Below are 10,000 nucleotides of genomic sequence, written 5' to 3' on the forward strand. Positions count from 1 at the left end.
TTTAGGAGGGTACTGTTACTGTGTAGTAGTTTAGGAGGGTACTGTGTAGTAGTTTATGAGGGTACTGTGACTGTGTAGTAGTTTAGGAGGGTACTGTGACTGTGTAGTAGTTTAGGAGCGTACTGTTACTGTGTAGTAGTTTAGGAGGGTACTGTTACTGTGTAGTAGTTTAGGAGGGTACTGTTACTGTGTAGTAGTTTAGGAGGGTACTGTGTAGTAGTTTAGGAGGGTACTGTTACTGTGTAGTAGTTTAGGAGAGTACTGTGACTGTGTAGTAGTTTAGGAGCGTACTGTTACTGTGTTGTAGTTTAGGAGGGTACTGTGTAGTAGTTTAGGAGCGTACTGTGTAGTAGTTTAGAGCGTACTGTGACTGTGTTGTAGTTTAGGAGGGTACTGTGTAGTAGTTTAGGAGCGTACTGTTACTGTGTAGTAGTTTAGGAGCGTACTGTGTAGTAGTTTAGGAGCGTACTGTGACTGTGTTGTAGTTTAGGAGGGTACTGTGTAGTAGTTTAGGAGCGTACTGTGTAGTAGTTTAGGAGGGTACTGTGTAGTAGTTTAGGAGCGTACTGTGTAGTAGTTTAGGAGCGTACTGTGACTGTGTTGTAGTTTAGGAGGGTACTGTGACTGTGTAGTTGTTTAGGAGGGTACTGTGACTGTGTAGTAGTTTAGGAGGGTACTGTGACTGTGTAGTAGTTTAGGAGGGTACTGTGACTGTGTAGTAGTTTAGGAGCGTACTGTGACTGTGTAGTAGTTTAGGAGGGTACTGTGACTGTGTAGTAGTTTAGGAGGGTACTGTGACTGTGTAGTAGTTTAGGAGGGTACTGTGACTGTGTAGTAGTTTAGGAGGGTACTGTGACTGTGTAGTAGTTTAGGAGCGTACTGTGACTGTGTAGTAGTTTAGGAGGGTACTGTTACTGTGTAGTAGTTTAGGAGGGTACTGTGTAGTAGTTTAGGAGCGTACTGTGACTGTGTAGTAGTTTAGGAGGGTACTGTGGCTGTGTAGTAGTTTAGGAGCGTACTGTGACTGTGTAGTAGTTTAGGAGTGTACTGTATATATTAAGGAATGTGTAAAGGCCTAACGTGTGCATTTGTTCCTCTACCCCAGGTCAAGCTGGTGCAGCACACGTACTCGTGTCTGTACGGGACGTTCCTGTGTAACAACGAAGGGAGAGAGAGGTCCGCAACATCCACAACCGCACCTGCTCCGTCTGGTCTCTGCTCCGCTCCGGCAACAAGAACTTCCAGAACTTCCTCTTTATCCCCGGGCATGATATGGTACCCACTACTGTCTCCTCTCCTCTCCTCCTCTTCTCTCTTCTCTTCTTTCCTCTCTTCTCTTCTTTCCTCTCTTCTCTCTTCTCCCCTCTCTTCTCCCCTCTCTTCTCCTGTCTTCTCCTCACTTCTCCTCACTTCTTCTCTTCTCCTCTCTCTCCTCTCCTCTCTTCTCTTCTCTTCTCTTCTCCTCTCTCTCCTCTTCTCTTCTCCTCTCTCTCCTGTCTTCTCTTCTCCTCTCTCTCTTCTCTTCTCCTCTCTCTTCTCCTCTCTCTCTTCTCTCTTCTCTTCTCCTCTCTCTCTTCTCTCCTCTCTTCTCCTCCTCTCCTCTCCTCTCTTCTCTTCTCTTCTTTCCTCTCTTCTCCTCCTCTCCTCTCTTCTCCTCCTCTCCTCTCTTCTCTTCTTTCCTCTCTTCTCCTCTCTTCTCTTCTCTTCTTTCCTCTCTTCTCCTCCTCTCCTCTCTTCTCTTCTTTCCTCTCCTCTCCTCTCCTCTCTTCTCTTCTTTCCTCTCCTCTCTCTTCTCTTCTTTCCTCTTCTCCTCCTCTCCTCTCTTCTCTTCTTTCCTCTCTTCTCTTCTCTTCTCTTCTTTCCTCTCCTCTCTCTTCTCTTCTTTCCTCTCTTCTCCTCCTCTCCTCTCTTCTCTTCTTTCCTCTCTTCTCCTCTCTTCTCTTCTCTTCTTTCCTCTCTTCTCCTCCTCTCTTCTCCTCTCTCTCCTCTTCTCTTCTCCTCTCTCTCCTGTCTTCTCCTCTCTTCTCTTCTCCTCTCTCTTCTCTTCTCCTCTCTCTCTTCTCTCTTCTCTTCTCCTCTCTCTCTTCTCTCCTCTCTTCTCCTCCTCTCCTCTCCTCTCTTCTCTTCTCTTCTTTCCTCTCTTCTCCTCCTCTCCTCTCTTCTCTTCTTTCCTCTCCTCTCCTCTCCTCTCTTCTCTTCTTTCCTCTCTTCTCCTCTCTTCTCTTCTCTTCTTTCCTCTCTTCTCTTCTCTTCTTTCCTCTCTTCTCCTCCTCTCCTCTCTTCTCTTCTTTCCTCTCTTCTCCTCTCTTCTCTTCTCTTCTTTCCTCTCCTCTCTTCTCTTCTCTTCTTTCCTCTCTTCTCCTCTCTTCTCTTCTCTTCTTTCCTCTCTTCTTTCCTCTCTTCTCCTCTCTTCTCTTCTCTTCTTTCCTCTCTTCTCCTCCTCTCCTCTCTTCTCTTCTCTTCTTTCCTCTCTTCTCTTCTTTCCTCTCTTCTCCTCCTCTCCTCTCCTCTCTTCTCTTCTTTCCTCTCTTCTCCTCTCTTCTCCTCTCTTCTCTTCTCTTCTCTTCTTTCCTCTCTTCTTTCCTCTCTTCTCTTCTTTCCTCTCTTCTCCTCTCTTCTCTTCTCTTCTTTCCTCTCTTCTCTTCTTTCCTCTCTTCTCCTCTCTTCTCTTCTCTCCTCTTCTTTCTTCTTCTCTCTTCTCTTCTCTCTTCTCTTCTTTCCTCTCTTCTCCTCTCCTCTCTTCTCTTCTTTCCTCTCTTCTCCTCTCCTCTTCTTCTCTCCTGTCTTCTCTCCTCTCTTTTCTCCTCTCTTCCTGGTTATTAACAGAGGGATCAGGTGTGCTTCACATGTCACAGTAGCAAAAAAATATGACCCCTCTGTGGAAAGTTGAGACTCTCTCCACCACGTTTTGCTCTAGGAACGCCGAACAGGCCTCACAAGACTCTTCTGAAGGTCCCCCGGTACTAGTTGAAAACATGAATGGAATTATATATGGAGATATATATGTTTAGTAGCAAAAAAAAATAAGGGTTTAAATACATATTAATAACAAATATTTCCTGTTTTTTCTCTCATCTCTCAGATATAGGACAGACACGTCAGAAACAAACTTCTGTTGTTCCATGTAGTGAATCTGTTACTCTGTGTTTGTATCGGCTAGTAGCAGTGAGGACCCCTAGTAGCAGGGAGGACCCCTAGTAGCAGTGAGGACCCCTAGTAGCAGTGAGGACCCCTAATAGCAGTGAGGACCCCTAGTAGCAGTGAGGACCCCTAGTAGCAGGGAGGACCCCTAGTAGCAGGGAGGACCCCTAGTAGCAGGGAGGACCCCTAGTAGCAGGGAGGACCCCTAGTAGCAGTGAGGACCCCTAGTAGCAGTGAGGACCCCTAGTAGCAGTGAGGACCCCTAGTAGCAGTGAGGACCCCTAGTAGCAGTGAGGACCCCTAGTAGCAGTGAGGACCCCTAGTAGCAGTGAGGACCCCTAGTAGCAGTGAGGACCCCTAGTAGCAGGGAGGACCCTAGTAGCAGTGAGGACCCTAGTAGCAGTGAGGACCCTAGTAGCAGTGAGGACCCTAGTAGCAGTGAGGACCCTAGTAGCAGTGAGGACCCCTAGTAGCAGGGAGGACCCTAGTAGCAGAGAGGACCCCTAGTAGCAGTGAGGACCCCTAGTAGCAGTGAGGACCCCTAGTAGCAGGGAGGACCCCTAGTAGCAGGGAGGACCCCTAGTAGCAGGGAGGACCCCTAGTAGCAGGGGAGGACCCTAGTAGCAGTGAGGACCCCTAGTAGCAGTGAGGACCCCTAGTAGCAGTGAGGACCCTAGTAGCAGGGAGGACCCTAGTAGCAGTGAGGACCCCTAGTAGCAGTGAGGACCCCTAGTAGCAGTGAGGACCCCTAGTAGCAGGGAGGACCCCTAGTAGCAGTGAGGACCCTAGTAGCAGTGAGGACCCCTAGTAGCAGTGAGGACCCCTAGTAGCAGGGAGGACCCCTAGTAGCAGGGAGGACCCCTAGTAGCAGTGAGGACCCCTAGTAGCAGTGAGGACCCCTAGTAGCAGTGAGGACCCTAGTAGCAGTGAGGACCCCTAGTAGCAGGGAGGACCCCTAGTAGCAGTGAGGACCCCTAGTAGCAGGGAGGACCCCTAGTAGCAGTGAGGACCCCTAGTAGCAGTGAGGACCCCTAGTAGCAGTGAGGACCCCTAGTAGCAGTGAGGACCCCTAGTAGCAGGGAGGACCCCTAGTAGCAGGGAGGACCCTAGTAGCAGGGAGGACCCTAGTAGCAGGGAGGACCCCTAGTAGCAGTGAGGACCCTAGTAGCAGGGAGGACCCCTAGTAGCAGTGAGGACCCCTAGTAGCAGGGAGGACCCCTAGTAGCAGGGAGGACCCCTAGTAGCAGTGAGGACCCTAGTAGCAGTGAGGACCCTAGTAGCAGTGAGGACCCTAGTAGCAGGGAGGACCCCTAGTAGCAGTGAGGACCCTAGTAGCAGTGAGGACCCCTAGTAGCAGTGAGGACCCCTAGTAGCAGGGAGGACCCCTAGTAGCAGGGAGGACCCTAGCAGTGAGGACCCTAGTAGCAGTGAGGACCCCTAGTAGCAGGGAGGACCCCTAGTAGCAGGGAGGACCCTAGTAGCAGGGAGGACCCCTAGTAGCAGTGAGGACCCCTAGTAGCAGTGAGGACCCCTAGTAGCAGGAGGACCCCTAGTAGCAGTGAGGACCCTAGTAGCAGTGAGGACCCCTAGTAGCAGTGAGGACCCCTAGTAGCAGGGAGGACCCTAGTAGCAGGGAGGACCCCTAGTAGCAGGGAGGACCCTAGTAGCAGTGAGGACCCCTAGTAGCAGGGAGGACCCTAGTAGCAGTGAGGACCCCTAGTAGCAGTGAGGACCCTAGTAGCAGGGAGGACCCCTAGTAGCAGTGAGGACCCCTAGTAGCAGGGAGGACCCTAGTAGCAGGGAGGACCCTAGTAGCAGTGAGGACCCCTAGTAGCAGTGAGGACCCTAGTAGCAGTGAGGACCCCTAGTAGCAGTGAGGACCCCTAGTAGCAGGGAGGACCCCTAGTAGCAGGGAGGACCCCTAGTAGCAGTGAGGACCCCTAGTAGCAGTGAGGACCCCTAGTAGCAGTGAGGACCCCTAGTAGCAGGGAGGACCCCTAGTAGCAGGGAGGACCCCTAGTAGCAGTGAGGACCCCAAAACAATATATATGTATGATACTTCAAGGGACCTTTTTAAAACAATTCCATTTAGTTTAGTATAACCCCTCGTCCCTTATCTGCTAAAGGTTAAAGAAGGAAAGATGTACTCATCCTATATATTCAGTGGATGAGCACCAATAGCACATATATATTCTTATTTATTTCTTATTATTATGTATTATACGGATGCATTGTAATGCTGAAACAGGAAAGGGCCTTTCCCCAAACTGTTGCCGCAAAGTTGGAAGCACAGAATCTTCTAGAATGTCATTGTATGTTGTAACGTTAAGATTTCCCTTCAGTGGAATTATTCTTCCTCCACCAAACTTTACAGTTGGCACTATGCATTCGGGCAGGTAACGTTCTCCCGGCATCCGCCAAACCCAGATGCCAGATGGTGAAGCGTGATTCATCACTCCAGAGAACGCGTTTCCACTGCTCCAGAGTCCAATGGCGGCGAGCTTTTACACCCCTATGGCCGGCTGCTCGGCCATGTAAACCCATTTCATGAAGCGATTTTTGCGCGCTTCAACGCTTGGCGGTCACGTTTGTGAGCTTGTGTGGCCTACCACTTCGCGGCGTAGCCGTTGTTGCTCCTAAACGTTTCCGTCTTCACAATAACAGCAGTTGACCGGGGAAGCTCTATCAGGGCAGAAATTTGACGAACTGACTAGGTGGAAAGGTGGCATCCTGTGACGGTGCCACGTTGAAAATCACTAAGCTCTTCTGTACAGGCCATTCTAATGCCAATGTTTGTCTATGGAGATTGCATGGTTGTATGTTTGCTCTTATACACCTGTCAGCAACAGATGTGGCTGAAATAGCCAAATCCACTCATTTGATTGGCTGTCCACATACTTTGGGCCATGTAGTGTATATCAGCAACATTTTAAATGGCTTTACTGAGACAAAATGTTATTTGTGGTTTTTATTGACCTCTGACCTCTGCTCTTACCTGTCCCCTGTGTCCAGGTGTTGCAGCCGGTGTGCCACACCCGGGCCCTGCAGCTGTGGACGGCCGTCTACCCTACCCACCTCCTCCCCTGCACCTCTGCCGAGGACGCCATGGAGCTCTACCTGTCCCCCAGCATACAGGGAGACGAGCTCACCTCACGTTCCCTGGACAGGTGGGCTGTCCACTCTCTCTATTCTTCTCTCTCTGTCCACTCTCTCTATTCTTCTCTCTCTGTCCCTCTCTCTATTCTTCTCTCTCTGTCCACTCTCTCTATTCTTCTCTCTCTGTCCACTCTCTCTCTATTCTTCTCTCTCTGTCCACTCTCTCTATTCTTCTCTCTCTGTCCACTCTCTATTCTTCTCTCTCTGTCCACTCTCTCTATTCTTCTCTCTCTGTCCACTCTCTATTCTTCTCTCTCTGTCCACTCTCTCTATTCTTCTCTCTGTCCACTCTCTCTATTCTTCTCTCTCTGTCCACTCTCTCTATTCTTCTCTCTCTGTCCACTCTCTCTATTCTTCTCTCTCTGTCCACTCTCTCTATTCTTCTCTCTCTGTCCACTCTCTCTATTCTTCTCTCTCTGTCCACTCTCTCTATTCTTCTCTCTCTGTCCACTCTCTCTATTCTTCTCTCTCTGTCCACTCTCTCTATTCTTCTCTCTCTGTCCACTCTCTCTATTCTTCTCTCTCTGTCCACTCTCTCTATTCTTCTCTCTCTGTCCACTCTCTCTATTCTTCTCTCTCTGTCCACTCACTCTATTCTTCTCTCTGTCTCTTAGTGTATTTGTAAAACCATTGACTTAATTATATCTCCTTGTATCTCTTGAGCTCTTGTCTTTTCAATGATTTATTTGAGTTATTGATTAAAGGATTTACTCCCAGTGGGGGTAAATCAAGATGAACAGGCTCATGGTGAAAACTGCATGTGGGGCTCTGTATCTACAGCTCTAGTGTTTTTAGAAAAGGCTCCTCAACCATAAGACTGTTAAACAATGAGCCAAATGGCCACCCAGACTATTTACATTGACACTCTATTTGTTTAGTACACTGCTGCTACTCGCTGTTTATTATCTGTGCATAGTCACTTCACCCCTACCTACATGTACATATTACCTCAACTAACCTGTACCCCCGCACACGGACTCGGTACTGGTACAGAAGGGAGGCTCAGCTGCCTGCCCTCTAGTGGTACAGAAGGGAAGCTCACCTGCCTGCCCTCTAGTGGTTACAGCAGGGAAGGTCACCTGCCTGCCCTCTAGTGGTACAGAAGGGAAGCTCACCTGCCTGCCCTCTAGTGGTTACAGCAGGGAAGGTCACCTGCCTGCCCTCTAGTGGTACAGAAGGGAAGCTCACCTGCCTGCCCTCTAGTGGTTACAGAAGGGAAGCTCACCTGCCTGCCCTCTAGTGGTACAGAAGGGAAGCTCACCTGATTTAATGAAGCTCCACCACTTTCATTAATTTGAGATTTGTATTTATACCCCTCTGTGCAGGCTTCCTAAGACTCGCTCCATGGACAACCTGGTGTCTGCCTTTGAGAACGGAGTGGCCCTCACCCGCACCTCCAGCGACCCCAACCTCAACAAGCACTGTCAGGAGGGCCGTACTGCCCATGGCCTGGAGCCTATGGCTTCTGTAGGAGGAGGGGCCGCACCCGACAGCCCCGAGGACGTCAGCCCTGACACGGGATTAGAAAGCGACGACTCGGAGGTGGAGCCTGTCACTCAGACTCCTCCTACCACACCCGTGGAGATGGAGCAGAGGGAAGAGGGCTTCGAGGAAGCGGAGATGAGAGAGGAGATCTGTCTCACCACCCAGCCCCTCCCCCCCATCGCTCTGGAGCAGGGCAACCCCCACTTCCCCCTCTCCCCTGCTCACACCCCTCCTCCACCAGGCCCTCTCCCAGACCACTAACCCCCCAGTTCCTCCCCAACGACTTTCACATCAGACGGCTGACAGTCACTCCAGGACTGCCTCAGTCACTACCCATCCCGCCTATATACCATCACCACCTGCCTGGAAGGGCCCGCTACCGGCAGCCGTTCTTAACGGGCCTATCCCCAACGGCCTCCAGAACGCCCCTCCGCTTCTGCAGAGCTGCTGGCACTCGAGCAGCTAGTTCCCACGTTCCTACGGCCATGGAGGACTCCACCGAGACGATCACGGACGAAGCAGAGGTCCCACCAACGCTGCCCCCTAGAATCAGGGAAAGTCTAGGCCAGCCCAAAGCCACAGAATGGGCCTTACCCGAGACCCAGGGAGAGAGAGAGGGGAAGAGGACCGAGAGTATGAGTGGTAGAAACTTAGTGCCTCTGAGAGAGTGTGTGGTAGCAGTCCCAACATCAAAAGAAGCAGCATCCTCCGCCTCCACAGTGCCCCCTGTTGACAACAGCCAGGCTGTGGCATTGCGACGCCCGGTCTCCCAGAACCAACTGCGTGTCGGTGAGGAGCTGTCTCTGCTGGGCTCTCACTGGGACAGTGTCCAGGGCATGGTCCATTCTGCCTGCAGCACTGCGGCCAGCCACTCTGGCCTCTCAGCCAACCTCTCGTCAGGCTTCTGTCGTGCCCTCCAGCCCACGGCCTACCAGAGCCGACGCCTGGCTGGCAAGCTACTGCGCACCCAGGGCATGGCCGTGCCTAACGGGGGTTGGCAGTACGGCCGAAGGGAGAGGGAGAAAGGGTTCGCTCCTCGGCTCCAGCCCCAGTCAGTTCCAGCCCTGTCAAGTCAGGGTCCAGCTGGCTCTCTGCAGTCAGAAGCAGCTCGGGCTACGCTGCCATCATGGGCCCAACCACCACCAGCTCACCCCCAACCTTTTCAACCTGCCAACTCCTCCCAGCATCCCCTTGCTCCTCAGCCTCCCCCCAGCCCCACCCATCCTACCTGGATGATGATGGTCTGCCGGTACCTGTGGACGCCGTGCAGCAGCGCCTCAGGCAGATGGAGGCGGGGTATAAACAGGAAGTGGAGGTGCTGAGAAGCCAGGTGCGCCAGCTGCAGATGAGGCTGGAGAGGAAACAGTACAGCACGCCGCCTTCCGACCCTGACGTTGACTACGAGGACGACATTGTGAGTAGCTACTTGAACAGTACCTCACTGTGTTGTGAAAGGATATGCATGTAGGTCATTACTAAATTACAACATAATTACAACCCAAATGTCAACTCTGGTGGAATTACACTTCAATAGAGAGAGTGATAATAACCAAAACGTTGCACGTCTCCCTCTCTCCTCCTCTCTCCCTCCCTCCCTCTCTCCCTCCCTCTCTCCCTCCCTCCCTCTCTCCCTCCCTCTCTCCCTCCCTCCCTCTCTCTCCCTCCCTCTCTCCCTCCCTCTCTCCCTCCCTCTCTCCCTCCCTCTCTCCCTCCCTCCCTCTCACCCTCTCTCCTCTCTCCCTCCCTCTCTCCCTCCCTCTCTCCCTCTCTCCCTCCCTCCCTCTCTCCCTCTCTCCCTCTCTCCCTCCCTCCCTCTCTCCCTCCCTCCCTCCCTCCCGTGGCCACCCTCCCTCCCGTCACCCTCCCTCCCGTCAACCTCCCTCCCGTCAACCTCCCCCTCCCGTCAACCTCCCTCCCGTCAACCTCCCTCCCGTCAACCTCCCTCCCGTCAACCTCCCTCCCGTCAACCTCCCTCCCGTCAACCTCCCTCCCTCCCTCTCTCTCGTCACCCTCCCTCCCTCTCTCTCGTCACCCTCCCTCCCTCTCTCTCGTCACCCTCCCTCCCTCTCTCTCGTCACCCTCCCTCCCTCTCTCTCGTCACCCTCCCTCCATCTCTCTCGTCACCCTCCCTCCATCTCTCTCGTCACCCTCCCTCCATCTCTCTCGTCACCCTCCCTCCATCTCTCTCGTCACCCTCCCTCCCTCTCTCTCGTCTCCC

At 52.3% G+C, this 10,000-nt stretch overlaps 1 pseudogene; it reads left to right on the forward strand.

The window, feature by feature from the left end:
* LOC123990890 overlaps positions 1–10,000 on the forward strand; it is a 48,962-nt pseudogene that overhangs the window by 11,602 nt on the left and 27,360 nt on the right.

The sequence above is a fragment of the Oncorhynchus gorbuscha genome, linkage group LG02 (genome assembly GCF_021184085.1).
Source record: "Oncorhynchus gorbuscha isolate QuinsamMale2020 ecotype Even-year linkage group LG02, OgorEven_v1.0, whole genome shotgun sequence".
Classification (NCBI taxonomy): Eukaryota; Metazoa; Chordata; class Actinopteri; order Salmoniformes; family Salmonidae; genus Oncorhynchus; species Oncorhynchus gorbuscha.